This window comes from Apteryx mantelli, chromosome 8 (assembly GCF_036417845.1).
Source record: "Apteryx mantelli isolate bAptMan1 chromosome 8, bAptMan1.hap1, whole genome shotgun sequence".
Taxonomy (NCBI): Eukaryota; Metazoa; Chordata; class Aves; order Apterygiformes; family Apterygidae; genus Apteryx; species Apteryx mantelli.
Genome location: NC_089985.1, coordinates 530,482 through 553,868, shown reverse-complemented (window position 1 = coordinate 553,868; position 23,387 = coordinate 530,482).

Below are 23,387 nucleotides of genomic sequence, written 5' to 3'. Positions count from 1 at the left end.
TGGCCTATCAGGCACTGATCCGCAAATGACATCACAACAACAAACTGCACCCACGTGACCAGCACTGGCCTATCAGGCACTGAGCCACAAGTGACATCAAAACCACAAACTGCACACACAGGACCAGCACTGGCCTATCAGGCAGTGAGCCACAAGTGACATCACAAACACAAACTGCAGCCATGTGACCAACACTGGCCTATCAGGCTCTGAGCCACAAGTGACCTGACAACCACAAACTGCACCCACATGAACAGCACTGGCCTATCAGGCACTGATCCACAAATGACATCACAACCACAAACTGCAGCCATGTGACCAACACTGGCCTATCAGGCACTGAGCCACAAGTGACATCACAACCACAATCTCCACCCACATGACCAGCACTGTTCTATCAGGCACTGAGCCACAAGTGACATCACAAACACAAACTCCACCCACATCATCAGCACTGTTCTATCAGGCACTGAGCCACAAGTGACCTCACAATCACAAACTGCACCCACAGGACCAGCACTGGCCTATCAGGCACTGAGCCACAAGTGACCTCACAACCACAAACTGCACCCACATGACTACCACTGGCCTATCAGGCACTCGGCCACAAGTGACCTCACAACCACAAACTCCACCCACAGGATCAGCACTGGCCTATCAGGCAGTAGAGGAACAAGTGACCTCTCAACCAAAAACAGCAGCCCTGGACCTAGCACTGGCCTATCAAGCACTCAGCAGAAGTGGCCTCACAGATACAAAGAAGTAGCAACGTGGCTGCTGGTGGCCTAGCAGGTACTGAGGCCAAATAACTGCACAAACACAAACAGCAGCAATATGCATCAAGGTGGACTCTCAGGTGCTCATGCTGAAGTGACCTCACAGGCAGCCATGAAGCCAAATAGCTGCTCCTGGCCTCTTTGCAACTGAGGCACAATTGACCTCAACAAGCACAAACAGCAGCAATGTCCATGCTGATCGCCAGTCACATACTGATGCACAACTCACCACAAAAGCACCAACAGCAGCAACGGACCTGCTCACCCTTTAGGAGGCACTGAGACACAAGCATCACCAAAGCTATGGGCATGCTGTTGGCCTACCAGCTTCAGAGGCACAACTCACCTCACAAGCACAAATGGCATCGACCTGCCTGCTGCTGCCCTATCTTTGACTGAGTCACAAGGGATCTCAAAAGTGCAAACCTTCACAGAGGAGAAGCTCACCTGGGCCACTCGCGTGTCCCTTGATTACGCTGTGATCATTCCGTACAGAACAGTCTTCTGCAAAAGGCTTTCATCTCCTGGCAAGACTCTCTCCAGATCATGCGACAGCTCCACTCTGCCACCCTGCACACAAATCACAAAAGGAACAATTGGTCTCGCTTTTCCTTTAGTACCATCAAGTCCGAGCTGGGAGCCTTCGCACTGCAGCACCTACACAATGGCAGCAGGATGCCACTTCCATTTCTAGTGCATTTCTAGGGACAGAGATCAGCTGAGGGAGCAGCTGCACTGCAAAGGCTTTCTGACACTCTCAGATCAACTCGGCACTGCACCAGGCATCAACCTGATGCCAGACCTCTGCTCTGCCACCTACTCTACAAACACACTGCCTCTGCCCCACACAGCTGCCTCTTCTGCTAGATACAACCAAGTGCCAGCAAGAAGAGATGCATGCAGGACACTCGCCACTTGCACACTCCCCAGCCACTGCTCTGCTCGCTGCCTTCCCTTGGCTTCTCAATCCAGACACTCAGGCAAGCTCTTGCGGTAACACCACAAGGTGGCCAAGGCACTCTAGGCTCACAAGGCCTGTGCAAATGAGCAGCACAAGATCAGGCACAGAGCTGCCTCCTTGGGTGATGCTGCTCTTTTCAGAGGGAAGGATCCTGCTTTCTTTGGGCACAGCAGGCTGCTGCTTTCCACCCCCATCCCCTCACGAACCTCCTGCTAGGGATGGGGACATGGGGATTTTCTGTAGTAATACAAAAGTTACAGATACAACACAGAAACACTTGAGAGTCCGGAAGGCCTCCTGAGCCCAAAGGAACCTCCCTTCCTTTCCTTTAGTTACTTGGACAAGGAGCTTGGACGGGGAAGGGAAAAAGGGTGCAGAGCCTTTGAAATGAGGCCCAAGCAATGAGACAGCCCCACACTGGACGGCTGCTGAAATGACAGCTCTCCTGGCTGCGCAGCCTCTGCAGCACCAGTCCGCGCTCCACAGCTGGCTTCACAGAGCACTGAGGGCTGGGTGCCACGGGCAACCTGGCCCTGGGCACATCTTCACCCCTCGCAGAGCCGGCAGCCCAAGAGCTCTGAGACTTCCACAGGTCAAGCTATGGACGCTTTGGGGCACTCACACAAAGGCACTCCAGACATGCTGGCATCTATTATAAGGGTCTTGGACTCGTCCTATATGGCACCACAACCTCCTAGGAAAAGGAGGGGGCACCGTAGCATTTGTTGAGCGGGCTGGCAATAACAGCACTTGTGGGAGGCGGAATTTGCAGCACAGCAGAGGTACCAGGAGCTGAACCCACAACCCAAGTCACCCAGGGAAGACAGGCGCATTTATGGAAGCCTTCGCATCCACACGTAGCCTCTTCTCAGTCACTTGCAGCTGCTTTCACAGAGGGCTCACGACGCTGGCCAAGATGTTGACAGGTACAGGGACACAGCCTGGCATCCTGCCTCCATCCTCAGCGCCTCTAGCACTGCACTGGGAACCTCCATGAGTGGAGCAACCTAGAAAGAAAGAAAGAATCGGAGTGTTACTGGCAGTTCTGCTGGCCTTACAGAGTCGCAACAGGCAGGGGCAAATGTCTCCCCTCTGTGCTGAGCTCTATTGGTGAGAACACAGCCAGCAGGGCCACCAAGACGTTCTACCCCTCTTTTTGGCACAGGTGACACCATGTCTGTATACCAGGTCCTGTTTGGGCTCTCCAGTTCTGCACAGGCGCTAACACACTGCAGGGAGTCCAGCACAGGGACACCAAGACGGTCAGGGGCTGCAGCGTGGGGCATAAAAGGAGAGGCTGCGAGAGCTGGCTTTGTTCAGCCTAGACAAGAGAAGGCCAACGGGGATCTTCATGCTGTGCACAGCTACCTTATGGAGGGCACAGAGAAGATGGAGCCGGATTTTCTTGGAGGTGCACACTAGTAGCATGGGAGGCAACAGGGACAAATCGGACAATGGGAAATGCTTCTGAGACATTAAGAAGAAACCTTTTTCTCCGTGACGGTGGCCAAACTGCGGCACAGGGATCCAGAGAGGTTCCCAGATCTCCATCCTTGGAGGTAATCAAAACTTCACTGGAAAAGGCCCCAAGATACCTCCTCTACTGGCACCTGCCTGGAGCAGGGCGTTGGAGCCCTGCTACCTCCACATGGCTCCCCCATTGCAGCCTCAAGGAATATGCTATTATGAGACTCTTGCCAAAGGCACCAGAGGCTTTGGAGATGCCGCCTCCACCGCTCAACAAGGACAGGTGTCTCAGAGCCACCCATCGCCCTCACAGGCCTGACTTCTTGTGAGGGGGCATCTCCCCTCTCTGCGAGGCTCTGCGTAGGCACAACATGCAGAAATGCCTCTGACTGCTTTCATTAACTACCCATCTCGCTGAGGGACTGGAATGGATTAGCGTCTGAGATGGGAAGATGCAATGAGGGTCCAGATTCAGCAGAAAGCCTTTAAGGAGGGAGAAGAGAACTCTCTCCAGCAGTCGGTAAAATCCCAAAGACTCACGGAAGCATCAAACCCTTCCGAAACTGCAAGCCTGAACCTCAGCTGACACAAACCACCAAACTGGGAGCAGCCCTGCCTCGCACCACGATGCTCCAAGGAGGCAACACGGTCACCAACAGTCCTCACCCACGTCTCCCAGAAGGACACCGTGATGGCAGGCTGGGCCTTGGGAGCAGAGCACTGCTCTCTCCAGACACCTCCTCCCACGCTGAGCAGCAAAACACTGGCGCCACCACCCGGCTCCACCACAGGGCATCTCGCACTGTAACACGCCGGTACCTCCACACCTCACAGAGGGTTGGCAACCAACACACGCCTCTGCATCAGCGACACACAGCCCACAGCACCACACACGGCAGCACACAGGGCACCCCAAGCACCCCACAACACACAAAGCCCAACTCTCCAGACCTTCCATTCCTTTCTAGTCCTCCAAGGCCTTGCAACAGGCTCTGCCTCTGAACAGCCACTCACAGCCCGGGGCCTGCTCACTTCCCACCTTCCCACCAGGAAGCAGAGAAGAAGTGCTCTCACAGGGGCTGATCAGGCCAGCTTTTCCCTCTCGCTTGTGCCTCAACTTCTCTGAACAAGAAATCTCTTTCAAAATGTGGCCCATACCCTTTTTGGGGGGTGACATTCCTTCCATCTCCTCCAACAGCCTTTGCACCCATTCTCCAATGACTGCATACGTGCACAGAAAATCAGAGACCCCTAAAGTGTTACAGTTCTAAACGTGTCATAAAAGCAGCTGGACACCTCAAAGACAGACACAGCATGCAGACCTTGCAGGAAAATCTCACAAGCTCCCTGCTCTTTTGATGGGGCAACTTCTAAAGCACACACACACCCTGGCAAGAAGAGATTATTCACACCACTGCTCACACCAGCACTACATTCACTTAGCAGCCTCAAAAGTCTAGCTGGACTCCCTAGCTGACTGCGAGGACGCTGCAAGCTTCTACTTAGCAACAGTGGAAAGGCCAACTCCATGTCCATGCTCACCACAGAACATCATCTGCATTTTAAATGTAGCAGTACTAACTCATGATGATGGAGTGGAATAAAATTTGTGTCAGATGATGTGGAATATCGACTTCTGCTTGATTAATGAGTTGCATTTCTGTATTGCTGTAGAGCTCTGCAGGGGTCAATCCCTCCTCTGAGCACACGCAACAAACCCAGAAGTGACCTCACCACCAGCATCCAAGCCATGCATCTTCCCCTGACCTGTCAGCTGCTCACACAGAGGTGTCATCACATCACAGATTCACATCATGGCCTCATAATACTCACAGTGCTCTGAAACACCCATTGCCTACCAGTTACTACACCAAAAGATTAGCTTCTGCTATGCATTATCAACACCTAGCCTATGAAATTTAAGAATTGCAGAACAGCCTGCAAGTAATTCTTGGCAACATTTTCTAACGGGAGGATTGCATGGGAGCAGCGATCATCAAACTGAAGACAGCAGGGCCTCGTGTCCCAGGCACAGGGAGAAGCCTTCCCGCAACTCAGAACTCTGGTTCCTTCCCCAATGCTGAACAAAACCAGAAAATCCTCTACACATCCAGGACAACAAGCATTCTCCTATTTTAGGCCCTGACAACTGGAGGCACGTGGAAGGACTCAGGCCAGGGCATCTCAGTTGGTGAAACCAGCAGAGACACAATTCAGCAACTCTTCACCCTGACCTAGGAGCATGGAAAGAACAACAGCAAGTGCAAGCAATGGCCGTTCATCAACTTTCAAGGCCCCTGACAAGCAAAACAGCTCACACTTACAGAGCTCTTCTGCAAACACCCTTCACCCTGCTGCCAGGCTCACAGGTCTCGGTGCAAAGCAAGAGGCAGGGAGCAAAAACAACGGCTAAGGCACGGCATCACATGCGGGCACAGCCTCTCTCAGAGCCACTCGGAAATGCAGTTTTCACAACAAAAGACACCATCGGGAAGGGCACCTCGCGACGACACCAGCAGCCTGCTCACACTTTGCCCAGCACCTCCCAAACGCACCTCGAAGCAGCACCTGGGGCTGCGCTGGCAGCAGCAGCTCAGGAAAATGCTTTAACAGGGATCCCAGAGCCACCACAGGGCCAAAGCTTCCTGCCCCCAAACCCCACCGAGCCGCCCCGGCCCAGCTGCTCGCGGCAGGCCGCCACGTCTGGCTGCAGGTCAGCTCCCCCCTCTGGCCCACGTCGCTCTGGCCCCTGCTCACGGCCCCACCAGCCCCTGCTGCAGCTCCTGCAGCAAAGCAGCCCCGGCAAAGCCAGCACCGCTGCCCCGCCCCGGCGGGAGGGCACCCGCCGCCATTTGAACGCGCCCGCAGCCCCCACCAAACGCTCTCGCCCGCTCGCTTCTCGCCTGCTTTGCTCCCGCTCCTCTTCCACCTCTTTGACGTCTTTTTTTTCCCCACATGCTGGACTGCAATTGGCTGGCAGAGCCATCAGTGAAATCGATGCCCGCCCTCCTCCTCCTGACAGCCAATAGAAGGGCTGCACTGCGGCGATGCCATGGCAACGCTGGGCCCTCCTGCCCTGGCGGCCAGCTCCGCCCCCTCCCCCTTGGTCGGGCGCCATGTTGTGGGCGGCAGCGCGGGGCGCGGCGGGGCCTGGGTGCAGCGTGGTGCTGTGTGGGCGGGCAGTGCGGGGCCCCGGGGTGCGGCCGCTGCCCCGGCGGGGCTGGGCTGTGCGGCAGGGGCCCTGCGGGGCTGCTGGCCGCCCTGCGCCCTGGAGGCTTTGCGGGGCGTGGGGGGGGGCAGCACTGGGGCCTGTGCTGGTGGCAGCCCTGGCGCCAGCGTGGGGGCCCTGGGGCTGGTCGTCTGAAACAGGGGATGGACTTAAAACTAGGAGACTGACAGAACTCCTACCACTTTCCAAATTAAGTGTTGGACTGACTGGTGCAGAACCTCTCCAAGTGGGTATTTCAGACAGTTCTAGAGATTTCTAGAGGCAGATCCTGCTGTGCCTGGACCAATTCCTGTGCTTAAATGTGGTGAGTACCACCTCAGGTGGAGTATCTGGCTGTTTCAGAATCTCTGCAGCAGCTCCTGCTGCAGAACTGATTAAACTGTAAATACTTAAGGCCCTTGAAAATCGACAGTACAAACTGCTCCTGCAAATGAAGAAGCGGCTATGTAGGACAGTCTTTTGTGCATTCTTAGGAGAGTTAGGAGATGCTTTGATATGCAACTTAAGGTAATCAGTAGCAATGGCTCATGCATATGCTGGAGAGGTCACACAGGACCACAAGCCAGCTGGACTATAAAAATTCCCCAGAAGAACAGTTCGGGGAGTCTCATCTGATCCAGTGGAAGCCACTGTTGGAAGGACCCTGGCAAAGGAGACTGCCACCACCATCTGGACAGTAACCAACCATCCCGTTCAAGAGATTTGATGCCCCTTGTGAGTGTTACCTGTGACACGCCAATAGAGGGGTGTCTGTGATTCTTTTGAATTCGGGGGTTATTTGCACTGAACTCCAAGAGATCATCATTTGTCAAGTATGAGAATTTATTAGAGATAAGAGCTTATAACAAACCTGGTAGTTTGCCTGGATTCTCCTCATCACGCCATTGACATCCACAGGCCAGCTGATGGTCGGTCAGAGTCCACACCAACTTCTGTGGCTTACTCTTTTCTATAGCGAGTCAAAACAACGCCAGACCGCAGTTACACAAAAGCTGTATGGCCTCAGTCAATAACAGCATGCACATCAACAGGTAACCTAGTGCTCAGCCCACAGCACTGTTCAGTTAGTAACAACTTGCCCACTAACAGGTCTTTCTGTGGGGAATGGTTCCACAGCACCTAGATGTTTATGGGGTGAGTCTGTGGTGTCACTTCTCCTCTGTCTGGAATTGTCAGTCGTGGGGTCGTTAGACGGTTGCCCCCAGGCTGCAGCAACCCCACAGTGTGGTGGCTCCAGCCGTGATGCACCCGGGGTTCCTTAACTCCTGGGATCACCCCAGAGCAAACCCCTCTTCTGTGGGCTGCACCATCCAGAGTCCCACGCTTGCCTGTGTGGCGCCTGTCACTCCACCCCTTGACACCGCCAGACACACGCATTTATTTCAGAAGTCAGCTAATTCCCCTTGGTGTGCAGTGGGCGGCTTTTGGGTAAGCACAGTGTACTGGGGAAATGCGCACTGCTATTAATAGACGCCAAAAGCAAAGCATGCCCATTTGCAGTAACACGTAAACAACTGTTAAAAATAACAGTCTTAATCCTAATAGCAACATGATTGGTCTGGCCTATTGACCCAAATTCGGTGAATCCGAGTGTTGTTCCAGCTCCATATCTTAACACAGAAATCTTATTTCCTTTAATTGCAGGCATTTCTTTCCTGCACCGAAAGATCAGTTTGTTCCCCAAGCTGGAATAGTTCCCTTTAGAGGAGCTTCAAATAGAGTTGGTCACCTTTTTTTTATTACTCTTTTTCCGTATTTCCCTGTCTTCTCTATAGGAAACAGACAACTTTAACTTCAGATCAACAGCTGTTACATTTATGCTTAATTTTACCATCTTTTTCTCTTTCTTTCCTTTCCTTTCATCAAGGGAAGGTGTTAGCCCCTTCCTTAGGATCATCAATTTTTACAAACACTAGAATACAGCCGTTGAGTTTCGTTATCAGCCTGGTATGTGTATCCCCTCATTCTTAGGTCTGCCATCTTCCTTTGATGTTACTTCTCTCCTGGCTCCTAGGTTCATTCTATTATTTAGATACTTTTAAAAAACACATTACTTAGCCTAACAATTCTACCACTCTTTCTGGCTGCTTCTTTTCAAGTTGTTGCTCTTCAGAGGGTCACTCTGTAGAACCCAAACAAAAAGAAAAGCCTACCAAGGCCATTAGGTTGTTATAGTTTGGTTTTAACTGTAACTGCTGAAGCTACTTCTTTTAAGGTTACTCGGTTATGTGATATGTGCTAATTTGTTGCATCAAAGTGAGAAACAGCCTTGGGAACATCTTGTATTGTGGTATGTACTAATTTGTTACATCAGTGAGAAACAGCCTTGGGAACATCTGTGGGAACATCCTACAGCCTGTGGTGGGGGGGCATGTACTCCGCCTGAGAAAATTGAGCTGAGCTAGCGAAGTAGCAATGTTAGTTTAGATAGCCTAATATGGCACACAATGCAGAGGAAGACTCCAGCCTTCATCCCCACGACCACCAGAGGGCTGAAGAAGACCCCCTAGCAACAGCCGGCGCAACCGCAGAAGTTACAGGAGGTGCCCCGTATACCCGGGACTGGAATCGCATATAAGGAGACTGTGAGGGGGGTTGTGCGCGCCGTTGTTGGTGGAGCAGGAGACTCCCCCCCGGCCGCCCAGCGCTGTTTTGCTTACTTGTGACTTGCTCAATTATTAAATTGGAATTTATGCAACCCGGCCCGAGTGGTTGTCAATTTGTCACGTTTACCTATAACAATTTGGTGCCGTGACTCGGATGCAGGCTTCCCTGGTTTCGGGACTCTGACTCGGGGGGGGCGCCCCATCCCGTTTTCGGATGGCCCCTGAGTGGGTAGTTCCCCTACCATAACCTGTATTTCCGAACCCTAAATCAGGACAAGTAAGCAAAAGAACTGCAGTACCCCGTAAACTTTGTGCACGAAGATCCGAACGAAGACTCAGGACTGAGTGAGTATATGTATGCGGTTCCGTTCGGTTGGGGTGGGATACCCGGAGCACGTGAGACGTCCCCAGGGAACGGAGTGAGCGCGGATCCTCCAGGAGAGGGGGTCCTTAGCGCGGACCCTCCAGGAGAGGGGGTCCTTGTGTAACTGGGGACGGTGTGAGTGCGGACCCTCCAGGAGAGGGGGTCCTTAGTGCGGATCCTCCAGGAGAGGGGATCCTTATGTAGCGGGGGACTGAAAAGGGGCACCCGACGGCCGACTAGGCGGCCCTCCGCGAAGGGACAACCGTCCTAGCAGTAGAGACTCGGGTGGTGTGAGTGCGGTCCCCTGCGGAGAGAAAGAGAGTTGTAAAAGAGAGTGACTGAGGTGGGTGCTCCGGAAGATGGGACAGAAAAAGAGCAAGTCTTCTGATCCCATAGAGGGCTTTACGGTATGGTTACCGGATATACCACCCGATAGCCCTTTAGGATTAATGATTAAATATTGGAACGATTGGCCCTCCCGAGAAGGCAAAAGCCGAGAAAAAATGGTATATTACTGCATGCAAGTATGGGGTGGGAAGCAGATTAGAAGAGACCACCTTTATTGGCCAGTATACGGGTCTTTTGAAAATTGGATATGTCAGACTCTAAATATATATGTGAATTCAAAGGAGCCCTTTAGTCCAGAAGAAAGTGAGTATGCTAGTTTATGGATAAGACCAGATACTCGGACCATGATATTTACCCTGAAAGAGAAAGGTCCGAGGAAGAAAAGCAAAATACTGGAGGAACTTCTCGTTTCTCCTCCCCCCTGTATTCCCTCAGCTCCGGCTCAAAACCCAACACCAGCCCCTCCTCGTAGCCCCTCTCCAACGACCCCAGACCGGGATCTAGACCCTCCTAGTTCCCCAGAAGAAACCCGAAGGGTCACGAGGAGTCAAACGAGGGGAGGTGGGCGATCTGATCAGCTGTACCCCTTGCGAGAACTCCCCATGGGAGGACCGCAGCCGGGGATGGGATTTGTGTCTATGCCCCTGAGTTCAGGGGACGTACGGGATTTTAAGAAAGAAATGGGGAATTTATTAGAAGATCCTTTAGGGGTGGCTGAAAAATTAGATCAGTTTTTAGGTCCTAGCCTTTACACATGGGAGGAATTACAATCCATCTTAAGCATATTATTTACAGTGGAAGAAAGGGAAATGATCCGTAGGGCTGGGATGCGGATTTGGGATCAACAACACCAACAAGGTCCCGCGGCAGATATTAAATGGCCCACCCAACGGCCGGACTGGGACAATCAAAATGCTGAGCATCGGACACATATGTCCGATTTGAGAACCATAATAGTTCAGGGAATCAGGGAATCTGTTCCCAGGGGGCAAAATATTAATAAGGCCTTCATGGAACAACAAAAGAAGGATGAGACACCAACAGAATGGCTCGAAAGACTTAGAAAAAATCTGCAACTTTATTCCGGGGTAGACCCCAGTACCCCTGTGGGACAGGCTCTATTGAAAACACAGTTTGTAGCAAAGGCCTTTCCAGATATCAGAAAAAAGCTAGAGAAATTAGATAATTGGCAGGATAGGGGGCTGGACGAGTTGCTGAGGGAAGCTCAGAAAGTGCATGTGCGGAGGGAAGAGGAAACCCATCGGCGGCAGGCAAAGATTCTGGTGGCAGCAGTCCGAGAAGGGCAGAGAGGAATTCAGGCGCAACCCCCTAGGTCGTATAACAGACCTAAGAGAAAGTCACTTCACCAAGAAGGACAACCCAGAGAAGTTGTGACGGGGGACTTGAGGCAGGTTGAGTGTTTTTATTGCCAGAAAAAAGGGCATCTGAAGAGGAATTGTAAGAAGCGAATGCAGGATGAGCAAATGTTCCAAGAAGATTAGGGGGGTCAGGGGCTCTATCTGCTGGGGACTCATAAAGGAACCGAGCCCTTGATAAAACTGAAATTGGGTCCCCAGCGACAAGAAGTAGAATTCCTTGTGGATTCTGGGGCAGAAAGATCTACTGTCCAAACGGTACCCTGGGGGTGTAAACCATCCCCAGAGAAATTACAAGTGATAGGAGCTAAGGGAGAACCCTTTAAGGTCCCAGTAATTAAAAATGTGGAAATAGAATCAGACTCTCGACTAAGTGTTGGATCCTTTTTATTAGTTCCCGAAGCTGAATATAATTTACTGGGCCGAGATATGATGGTTGAATTAGGAGTCAATTTAGAAGTAGAGAATCAAGAATTAGTTATAAAATTATGCACCCTTACTATTGAAGATGAGGCCAAAATTAACCCTGAAGTTTGGTATACCCCAGAATCAGTAGGAAGACTAGATATTGCTCCCTTTGAAGTGAGTATACGAAATCCAGAAATCCCTGTTAGAGTCAAACAATATCCAATGTCACAGGAAGGGAGGCAAGGACTCCGACCAGTAATTCAGAGGCTAATAAATCAAAGGTTACTGGAGCCTTGTATGTCTCCCCATAATACCCCCACCCCATACTCCGTGTGTTGGCTGAAGAGCCTGTCTGCCCCATGTGCGGCTCCAGGCACAGAGCGATGAGACAGCCCCCGCCCTGGCAAGGAGCCCCCTTCCCGCATCAGCCCCTACACCGCCCCGGGAAGGCAGGATGAGACCCCGGCTGCTCCTGGGCTGAGCACCCTGCTTGGGGTCCCAGCAGGCGCTGCGAGAAGTGGGGTGCAGGCTTCCCCCTTCTCCCCGCTGGAGACGCTGCTGCCCTGGCCGGCGGTGGCAGCAGCCCCAGGCCCCCCCCAGCAGGCAGGTAGTGGGGTGACGGTGCCTCCCCCAGCCCAGCACCGCCTGTGCTGCTCCGCGCGCCGAGGCGGCTCGCTGTCTTCCTCTGCTTTAGTCTGGTGCTTGGAGCCGGGGCCCCACCTCAGCTCTGCCAAACAGAGACCTCCACTAGATGTAGCCATTCACCGAGTTAACCCTGGAGACAAGGTTTTAATTAAAAACCTGGAAAGACTCGTCCTTGACTCCCCGCTGGGAGGGATCTTTTCTTGTCTCACTTACCACAGACACTGCTATTCGCACCGCAGAGCGAGGATGGACATACGCTAGCAGAATTAAAGGACCGATTTCGGAATCATCGTGGGAAGCCTTTGGAAACCCGGACAATTTAAAAGTAACCTTCAAGAAGAAACCTGGAATCCTCGATAAGTGAGACCACCTTTTGTAAAACCTAACATAGTATTTGTTATAACCCCACATTGTATTTGTTATCCATTTGTGTGTTATGCATGTAGGGTTTGTGAAGGGAAGTAGTGGACTCATTGTTAGTACGGGTATCTCCCTAGCGGCATCTACCGCCTTTGTTACGACAAAATTGACTTATTGGACATTAAAAGATCATAAGAAAAGATTGGTAGAATGGTGGGAAGCCTTTGTTAAAAGGCCAATATTAAAAACACCAATTGTAGGTGGACCGTGCCGTATGTTGGGTGTCTCTCTTGAAAAAAACTGGGAAGCCTTTCAAATCAGAAAGGCACATAAAGGAGGTTCCCCTGAAGAATACGGCTGCTGTCGAGAAGACGGTACACCCTGCTGCTCTGAGCAAAAGAGTAGGCAGAGGAGACAGAGACGTACAGAAACTGTGGGGATCGAGGCCGACAAGCCACCTCCTAAGCAGGAATACCTAAAATTATAAGACCCAGACTTTTTAAAGTCCCAGAGACACCTGGCATCACGGATCGCCCCTCCAAGGCATTAAGAGTTTGTAAAGTATCCGTTAAACCAAGCCATGGGTCCACTACTCCTCTGGAAGATGATTGTGCTGGGCTTATTAGGAAGACGAATCAAAGGGGAACATAACGTACACCAACCCTTTAAATGGTCATTAATAAGGTGGGAAGATCAAAAAGTGATCCAAGTGCGAAGTGTACCCGGGAGCCCTACATTCACACCTACCTTGTGTGAATTGGTACCCACTGAGCCATGTTTGAGTCGAAGAGAGTTCGGGAAACCGTTTTACTTTTGTCCTAGTTCTAATCCTGGGCGAGGATACTGTAACTACCCAAACTCTTATTATTGTGCTTATTGGGGATGTGAAACTATAGCCTCTGATTGGGCCCCAGGAGCAGGGTCAGATAAGTTTTTATCAGTAAAATGGGGGCCTTCTGGGTGTACCCCCCCCAAAGAGGATTTCCAGCTGGGGTATCGGGGAAATCCCCACTATACCCCCCCGGGAACTTGTAAACATTTAGTGATAAATATCACCCGTCCAGAGGATCCGGGATGGTTTTTGGGAAAGACCTGGGGAGTCCGGTTCTGGGAGTCCGGGACCGATAGAGGTGGATTAATTTTCATAAAGAAAGAAAGTGTGCGACCCACTCCTCAAGCAATAGGGCCGAATCTAGTTGTTAAAGGGGTGGAATCAAGAATCAAACCCACGAGTATGATCATGAATTCGACAAGTATTCCTATGAACCACCCCACCCTGAAAGATACTGTTGTAATCTCGGAAAGTAAAGCCACAGAGAGGGTAGACAATCCTCTGTGGAAGGTTGTGCAAGCAACCTACAAAGTATTAAATGCTACAACCCCTAGTATAACTACCCATTGCTGGTTATGCTACGATATAAGACCCCCTTTTTATGAAGCAATAGGAGTAAATATGACATATACTTTAAGCAGGGATTCCGACTCACATTGTCAATGGGAAGATAAGAAGAAGGGGTTAACCATGGAACAGGTTACGGGAATGGGAATGTGTATTGGCAAGGTACCAAAATCAAAAAGAAAGTTGTGTGGATCTATAACATTGCAAACCTACACCTCCGAAATTGGATGGATTATTCCCACCAAAGGAACTAGATGGATATGCTCAAAAACGGGCCTAACTCCCTGTGTCTCCCTAAAGGTACTCAGTGGGTCCCCAGAATATTGTATACAAGTGGAAGTAGTTCCAAGGATCTTGTACCATCCAGAAAATGTGATGTACGATCATTGGGACACCGCTCACCCAGTCCGAGTAAAGAGGGAACCATTCACCGCAATTACTATAGCCACCTTACTGGGTCTTGGGGCAGTGGGAGCGGGAACCGGAATTTCCTCCTTAGTGATGCAACAGCAGAGCCTTAGCACTCTACGGGAAGCTGTGGATGAGGACTTAGAACGAATAGAAAAATCCATTACAGCTTTAGAAAAGTCGTTGACATCGCTATCAGAAGTAGTGTTACAGAACAGAAGAGGGATGGACCTCTTATTTTTGCAACAGGGAGGATTGTGTGCAGCCTTAGGAGAAGAATGTTGTTTTTACGCGGATCATACAGGAGTTGTCAGGGATACTATGGCAAAATTGAGAGAAGGCCTTGAAAAACGTAAAAAGGAAAGAGAAGCCCAGCAAGGGTGGTATGAATCATGGTTCAGTCGTTCTCCTTGGCTAACAACCTTATTGTCTGCAATAGCGGGTCCATTAACTTTGCTAGTACTCGTGTTGACCTTTGGGCCGTGTATAGTAAATAAAATAATTAACTTAGCAAAAAGCAGACTCGAAGCTGCCCACCTACTGTTGATAAAAAGTCAATATGAACAACTTAATGAAGATGAGAGTAAGCATAACCCTATGCTCTCCCTGGCACAGGAGGCTGTTGCTCGATTTGATGAACAAATTAGAGGGGACCAAAACAAAAAGGGGGGATTGTGATATGTGCTAATTTGTTGCATCAAAGTGAGAAACAGCCTTGGGAACATCTTGTATTGTGGTATGTACTAATTTGTTACATCAGTGAGAAACAGCCTTGGGAACATCTGTGGGAACATCCTACAGCCTGTGGTGGGGGGGCATGTACTCCGCCTGAGAAAATTGAGCTGAGCTAGCGAAGTAGCAATGTTAGTTTAGATAGCCTAATATGGCACACAATGCAGAGGAAGACTCCAGCCTTCATCCCCACGACCACCAGAGGGCTGAAGAAGACCCCCTAGCAACAGCCGGCGCAACCGCAGAAGTTACAGGAGGTGCCCCGTATACCCGGGACTGGAATCGCATATAAGGAGACTGTGAGGGGGGGTTGTGCGCGCCGTTGTTGGTGGAGCAGGAGACTCCCCCCCGGCCGCCCAGCGCTGTTTTGCTTACTTGTGACTTGCTCAATTATTAAATTGGAATTTATGCAACCCGGCCCGAGTGGTTGTCAATTTGTCACGTTTACCTATAACAGGTTACATCCATCTATTTTTCAAATTTGAACAGTTTTTCTTTTTTTTCATTGATTTTTCTTTATGCTCAGAAACTTTTACTACAGCTTGGGGCATTTTCCAGCCCCTGCTGGTTTCTGGTGTACTTAAAGATGCTGTTTTTTCGCATTCGAGGTCTTTTCTTGTTTTCTAACTCTGCCCCTGGGGCTCTTCTCTGCAGAGCCCGATCTCCACCCTGAGTCCTCCTGTGCCTCAGTGCCAGGCAGAGCAGTTATACTGGCCAGGGGGGGCAGAGCGTTTCTCACGGTCTTGTGAGAAACAAGCTGCCCAAGCCCGGTCCTGCTTTCCACCCAAAGCCTCCCCTGCTTCGCTCCCTCTCCTCTTTCACTTCTCTCTTTCACGTCTGTTTTTCTTCCACATGGTGGACTCCGATTGGCTGACAGAGCCGTCAGTGAAATCCAGACCCGCCCCCCTCCTCCTGCCAGCCAATAGGCAGGTCGCAAATCAGCAGCTGCCTATGGGAATGAGCTAGGGGAGGAGTCACAATGTTGCAGCGTCCAGATGGAGTGTTGTAAAGGTGAGGCTACAAACTGTCCATTTAATCGGGGAATGGGGGAACAGAAGAGAGAGCCAGACAGCTCCTGGGGGTCCCGGGCGATGCTGGGGGCCGTGCTGCTCTTGGGGATCTTGGACCAGGCTGGGTTTCTGTACAAAAGTCTGGAAAAGTCTTGATGCAAGCCCCTAGAGAAGAGGGATTTTCCTGAGCACTCAGAGAAACCCATGCAGGACCCAGGGATGTTGAGGGAAACCCATCTCACCCACCCCCAAGCCCACTGCTCTCCCTGGAGACCTTCCTGGATCCTCAGGCTGGGAACAGGAGGGGGTGTGGGGGCACAGCCATGTCCCAGACTAGCCTCCTTCAGGCCTTCAGATTCACAACATGTCACAGCTTCAAATGAGCTCTCTAAAGCAGCACTTCCCATGCCCCTGGTGTGGAGAGAAGACTTTGGGTAGACAAACAGGAGACACGGGAGAGAAAGGGCAAAGACACCAGGCTGCAGAGCTGGGGCTCCCAGCATCACAGAGGGGGTGCCACAGGCTCAAGAAGCAACCCAAAGAAGTAAAGGAGTCCTTCCTTTTGCAGTGACTTGGAAAGCCACATCTCTCACAGTATTCAAGGGGGATGGAGTCTCCCTTCTGCAAGATTTGCCCCAAAACTGTGCAGAGATTAGGAAGAGCAGGAAGGCTGGTTGTAGGGATGTTCTCAAACTTCAGCAGCTGCAGAGCTGGGAGCTGGTCATCTCACAAACTTGGGAGTGAGTCAAAATGCACGTCCTGAGGCATCGCACTGCCTCATAGGCTCTGCACCGGAGCCTGGACAGCAGCACTGCAGTGTGTGAGCATGTCCTGAGAAGCCCAGAGTCATAAAATGTGGGAGATCCAGGATGTCGGGGCTGTACAGACCCAGGAGAGCAAGGGTGCCTTTGGGGAGGAGGGCAGGGGGCTGAGGAGCGTACCCAGGGGAGAAGCACAGCCCCAAGGTGACACTGAAAAGCACAAGGACCAAATGAGGCCCAGGGATGAGAAATGGCTTCCTCAGGCTCAGCCAGAAGGAAAGATGGGCAAACTTCATGGGAAATGGGAAAACTTCCCCACATTTGCTACCTGGCCTCGCCCATGGCTTTGGAGCCTGGCAGGCTCCAGGGTCCTGGATAAGGGCCTCTGGATGACGTGTGTTAAGGCTATGTTTGCTCTTCTCTGGCATAGCATCTCTAGCTCAAGCACTGCCGACTGAGAAACCTTGCTGAGCACTTTTAAAAGCAGAGATCCTGCCTTGGTGCCTAAAGGAGGAAAGCTATGTCCTGTCCCACATTGTCCTGCATCCTGCTTCCACAAAAAGAGGGGCCCACAGCAGAAACCAGTTTTGAGGCTCACCAAAGCATTTCTCAGCCTGTGGCCATGCTTTGTGCTGGTTCATCCCACATGCTTTGGATCCTGTAAAAACGCCAACCCCCAAACCCCAGATTCCTGCACAGGTCTGCCCAGTGCAGTGACCTGTCAGTGCAGGGGCGCAGAAGTGACATCTCCAGTGCCCCATTTGAGATATTTCACAGTCTTTGACACTGTCTGGAGACATTCCTGAAGGATTTATCAGAAAATTATGGAAAATAACTGCAGTGAAGGGAAGTGATGGCTTTCCAGGACGTGAGGGGAAATCTCTCTGCTCTCTCCCTGGCTGTGCCATCTCCATGACGGTGACCTACTGAGCCCCCAGATGACACGAGCTGAGGTCACAATGGGACGTGCCACATCACAGGGAGGTCTCCCCGGTGTCGTGGGCGGGGACCCTCACTTCCCTGTGAGGCCCAGGCACTCCTGGGCACTGCTCACACCCTCCCCACGGCTGCCTTTCATAGTGGCTCCACGGCAAGGAGAGGGGACAGGAGGCAGTGGGACCACGTTGGGGCCCCTCACCAACAGACGGAGGAGCAGGGGCATGTTGGAAAGGAGTTTTGGGTAATGAGATGGGAAGAGCGTCCTGTTTCTCTGGCTGGAGAGGTGAAACGAGAGCAAGAGGGCAAGCGAGATGGAGGACTGCTGGATGGACACCATCAGCCAGGACCACAGCTCCTTGTCCCCTGCGCTCCTGCAGCTCTCCACCGAGGGTAAGGGCTTTGGGAGATCCTTCCCGAGGTGTCGCACAGAGACTGTTAACTGCCAAAACTGCTGTGGATCCCGGGCTGTGGGGGTGCCTGGACAGGGCTGGGGGCTGCTGCGAGAGCCCTGCCTGAGGGTCCCCTCTGGCTCGGGGGACAATGTGGCAGCCAGGACTGCTGGGTCCTGGGGATGGGGCTGTCCTGAGCCCCAAGGCTTCTGTGCGGCCAGCTCCATCGCCTCTTAGGGTGGGGGGGGGGGGCATGGGAATCCATGACAGGTTTCCCTGGGAGTGGGTCCTCTTTGGGGTCTGGCTCTGAGAGGAAAGGGGTCCTGCATCCCAGATGCTGAGGTGGCCTGCAGCTCCATGGGGCTCTCAAGACCCTGCTGGAAATGTCCGTATATGATAATAAAACCTTCACCTTTTAATAACCCCAAGTCCTCTGGGTGTTTGGGAAAAATCTCTCTTCCTTCCCCCTCGATCCTTTTATGCTTCCAGCTTGGCGCAGCATGTTTTGGGCTCAGAGATGCCACCTTCAGATGGCCACAGACCCTGTCTTCCTGCAAATTGGGCTCAAACCTCTGCACCCAAAAGAAAATACATTGGAGAGAGCAGCCTGGAAACAGGCGGAGGTGCAATCCTCATTCAACAGGTCCTGGCTGACACCAAGGTCTTTTCTCTGAGCTGGGTGGGCAGCGCTGGGGTGAGCCCAACACAGCCATCTCCCCCAGCACCCTCACGACCCCACACCACCGCTCCGTAGCCAAGCCCTAGGGCTGCCGTGGGCAGGCGGCCGGGGCAGGAGGGGCGAGAGGACACTGCCCTGCCCTGCCCTGCCCTGCCCTGGGGGCAGGAGGACGCTGCCTGAGGGCTCTGGTGCCACAGCCAGCCCCAGGGCCCCCACAGCGGCACCACGGAGGCCACCAGCACAGGCCCCAGTGCTGCCCCCCCCACACCCCGCACAGCCCCCAGGGCGCAGGGCGGCCAGCAGCCCCGCGGGGCCCCTGCCGCACAGCCCAGCCCCGCCGGGGCAGCGGCCGCACCCCGGGGCCCCGCACTGCCCGCCCACACAGCACCACGCTGCACCCAGGCCCCGCCGCGCCCCGCGCTGCCGCCCACAACATGGCGCCCGACCAAGGGGGAGGGGGCGGAGCTGGCCGCCAGGGCAGGAGGGCCCAGCGTTGCCATGGCATCGCCGCAGTGCAGCCCTTCTATTGGCTGTCAGGAGGAGGAGGGCGGGCATCGATTTCACTGATGGCTCTGCCAGCCAATTGCAGTCCAGCATGTGGGGGAAAAAAAGACGTCAAAGAGGTGGAAGAGGAGCGGGAGCAAAGCAGGCGAGAAGCGAGCGGGCGAGAGCGTTTGGTGGGGGCTGCGGGCGCGTTCAAATGGCGGCGGGTGCCCTCCCGCCGGGGCGGGGCAGCGGTGCTGGCTTTGCCGGGGCTGCTTTGCTGCAGGAGCTGCAGCAGGGGCTGGTGGGGCCGTGAGCAGGGGCCAGAGCGACGTGGGCCAGAGGGGGGAGCTGCCCTGCAGCCAGACGTGGCGGCCTGCCGCGAGCAGCTGGGCCGGGGCGGCTCGGTGGGGTTTGGGGGCAGGAAGCTCTGGCCCTGTGGTGGCTCTGGGATACCTGTTAAAGCATTTTCCTGAGCTGCTGCTGCCAGCGCAGCCCCAGGTGCTGCTTCGAGGTGCGTTTGGGAGGTGCTGGGCAAAGTGTGAGCAGGCTGCTGGTGTCGTCGCGAGGTGCCCTTCCCGATGGTGTCTTTTGTTGTGAAAACTGCATTTCCGAGTGGCTCTGAGAGAGGCTGTGCCCGCATGTGATGCCGTGCCTTAGCCGTTGTTTTTGCTCCCTGCCTCTTGCTTTGCACCGAGACCTGTGAGCCTGGCAGCAGGGTGAAGGGTGTTTGCAGAAGAGCTCTGTAAGTGTGAGCTGTTTTGCTTGTGTCATGCTGTCATGCTATGAAGGTTCGATAGCAACGACTAAGACAGTAATATAATAATAATAAAAAAGATGTTTATTTCCTCACACAAGTTCTTGGATTAGTAACATCCATTAAAATAATGCGATTACTAATTTAGAAAGGATAACACAAAACCATCAGTTACTAATTTAGAAAGGATAACCTGAAACCGTCGATTACTGCGTTATTAATTGGAAGGACTGCTTATCCCTACTTGAAAGCTTTCTTGTTCACTCTCCTAGTGAGAGGGCTCTCAACCTTGAGGAGTTCCCTTAACCCAGCGTCCCAGGAAAAGGGGAGGGGGGGGAATACTCACGGTCGAGCCGGAGAGGATGGTCAGGTCACGTTCCCGTCCCTGCTCAAACTCTCCTAGCTCCCAAGTCTCTTTTTATACGGCTGGGGCTCTGGGCAAACAACGCTTTTGCTGACCTCTGCGAGTTTCACAATCCCAGGACTGTTTGTTTGTCTGCTTGGGAGGACCCTGCTAGCGAGGCAAGACCACAGGACCTCCGTATTGTTTCTTCCCTCCCCGGGGGTCCGTGCAGATTCCAGGTGTCAGACTTCTTCAGTCTTGTTAATGCTTCCATTCCGCAGCCTTGCGCATATCAGTCCTTGCGCATATCGGTTGGTAGACGACTTTAGTCCTGTTAAGTCCTCTGTTCAACAGCTTTGTGCACCTCAGCTCTTGTGCTATCAGTTCTTCTGCATATCAATTGACAAACTTCAGTCCTGTTAACTCTTCACTCGCCCGTCAGCTTGTCGGGGCCTTGAAAGTTGATGAACGGCCAGTGCTTGCACTTGCCATTGTTCTTTCCATGCTCCTAGGTCAGGGTGAAGAGTTGCTGAATTGTGTCTCTGCTGGTTTCACCAACTGAGATGCCCTGGCCTGAGTCCTTCCACGTGCCTCCAGTTGTCAGGGCCTAAAATAGGAGAATGCTTGTTGTCCTGGATGTGTAGAGGATTTTCTGGTTTTGTTCAGCATTGGGGAAGGAACCAGAGTTCTGAGTTGCGGGAAGGCTTCTCCCTGTGCCTGGGACACGAGGCCCTGCTGTCTTCAGTTTGATGATCGCTGCTCCCATGCAATCCTCCCGTTAGAAAATGTTGCCAAGAATTACTTGCAGGCTGTTCTGCAATTCTTAAATTTCATAGGCTAGGTGTTGATAATGCATAGCAGAAGCTAATCTTTTGGTGTAGTAACTGGTAGGCAATGGGTGTTTCAGAGCACTGTGAGTATTATGAGGCCATGATGTGAATCTGTGATGTGATGACACCTCTGTGTGAGCAGCTGACAGGTCAGGGGAAGATGCATGGCTTGGATGCTGGTGGTGAGGTCACTTCTGGGTTTGTTGCGTGTGCTCAGAGGAGGGATTGACCCCTGCAGAGCTCTACAGCAATACAGAAATGCAACTCATTAATCAAGCAGAAGTCGATATTCCACATCATCTGACACAAATTTTATTCCACTCCATCATCATGAGTTAGTACTGCTACATTTAAAATGCAGATGATGTTCTGTGGTGAGCATGGACATGGAGTTGGCCTTTCCACTGTTGCTAAGTAGAAGCTTGCAGCGTCCTCGCAGTCAGCTAGGGAGTCCAGCTAGACTTTTGAGGCTGCTAAGTGAATGTAGTGCTGGTGTGAGCAGTGGTGTGAATAATCTCTTCTTGCCAGGGTGTGTGTGTGCTTTAGAAGTTGCCCCATCAAAAGAGCAGGGAGCTTGTGAGATTTTCCTGCAAGGTCTGCATGCTGTGTCTGTCTTTGAGGTGTCCAGCTGCTTTTATGACACGTTTAGAACTGTAACACTTTAGGGGTCTCTGATTTTCTGTGCACGTATGCAGTCATTGGAGAATGGGTGCAAAGGCTGTTGGAGGAGATGGAAGGAATGTCACCCCCCAAAAAGGGTATGGGCCACATTTTGAAAGAGATTTCTTGTTCAGAGAAGTTGAGGCACAAGCGAGAGGGAAAAGCTGGCCTGATCAGCCCCTGTGAGAGCACTTCTTCTCTGCTTCCTGGTGGGAAGGTGGGAAGTGAGCAGGCCCCGGGCTGTGAGTGGCTGTTCAGAGGCAGAGCCTGTTGCAAGGCCTTGGAGGACTAGAAAGGAATGGAAGGTCTGGAGAGTTGGGCTTTGTGTGTTGTGGGGTGCTTGGGGTGCCCTGTGTGCTGCCGTGTGTGGTGCTGTGGGCTGTGTGTCGCTGATGCAGAGGCGTGTGTTGGTTGCCAACCCTCTGTGAGGTGTGGAGGTACCGGCGTGTTACAGTGCGAGATGCCCTGTGGTGGAGCCGGGTGGTGGCGCCAGTGTTTTGCTGCTCAGCGTGGGAGGAGGTGTCTGGAGAGAGCAGTGCTCTGCTCCCAAGGCCCAGCCTGCCATCACGGTGTCCTTCTGGGAGACGTGGGTGAGGACTGTTGGTGACCGTGTTGCCTCCTTGGAGCATCGTGGTGCGAGGCAGGGCTGCTCCCAGTTTGGTGGTTTGTGTCAGCTGAGGTTCAGGCTTGCAGTTTCGGAAGGGTTTGATGCTTCCGTGAGTCTTTGGGATTTTACCGACTGCTGGAGAGAGTTCTCTTCTCCCTCCTTAAAGGCTTTCTGCTGAATCTGGACCCTCATTGCATCTTCCCATCTCAGACGCTAATCCATTCCAGTCCCTCAGCGAGATGGGTAGTTAATGAAAGCAGTCAGAGGCATTTCTGCATGTTGTGCCTACGCAGAGCCTCGCAGAGAGGGGAGATGCCCCCTCACAAGAAGTCAGGCCTGTGAGGGCGATGGGTGGCTCTGAGACACCTGTCCTTGTTGAGCGGTGGAGGCGGCATCTCCAAAGCCTCTGGTGCCTTTGGCAAGAGTCTCATAATAGCATATTCCTTGAGGCTGCAATGGGGGAGCCATGTGGAGGTAGCAGGGCTCCAACGCCCTGCTCCAGGCAGGTGCCAGTAGAGGAGGTATCTTGGGGCCTTTTCCAGTGAAGTTTTGATTACCTCCAAGGATGGAGATCTGGGAACCTCTCTGGATCCCTGTGCCGCAGTTTGGCCACCGTCACGGAGAAAAAGGTTTCTTCTTAATGTCTCAGAAGCATTTCCCATTGTCCGATTTGTCCCCGTTGCCTCCCATGCTACTAGTGTGCACCTCCAAGAAAATCCGGCTCCGTCTTCTCTGTGCCCTCCATAAGGTAGCTGTGCACAGCATGAAGATCCCCGTTGGCCTTCTCTTGTCTAGGCTGAACAAAGCCAGCTCTCGCAGCCTCTCCTTTTATGCCCCACGCTGCAGCCCC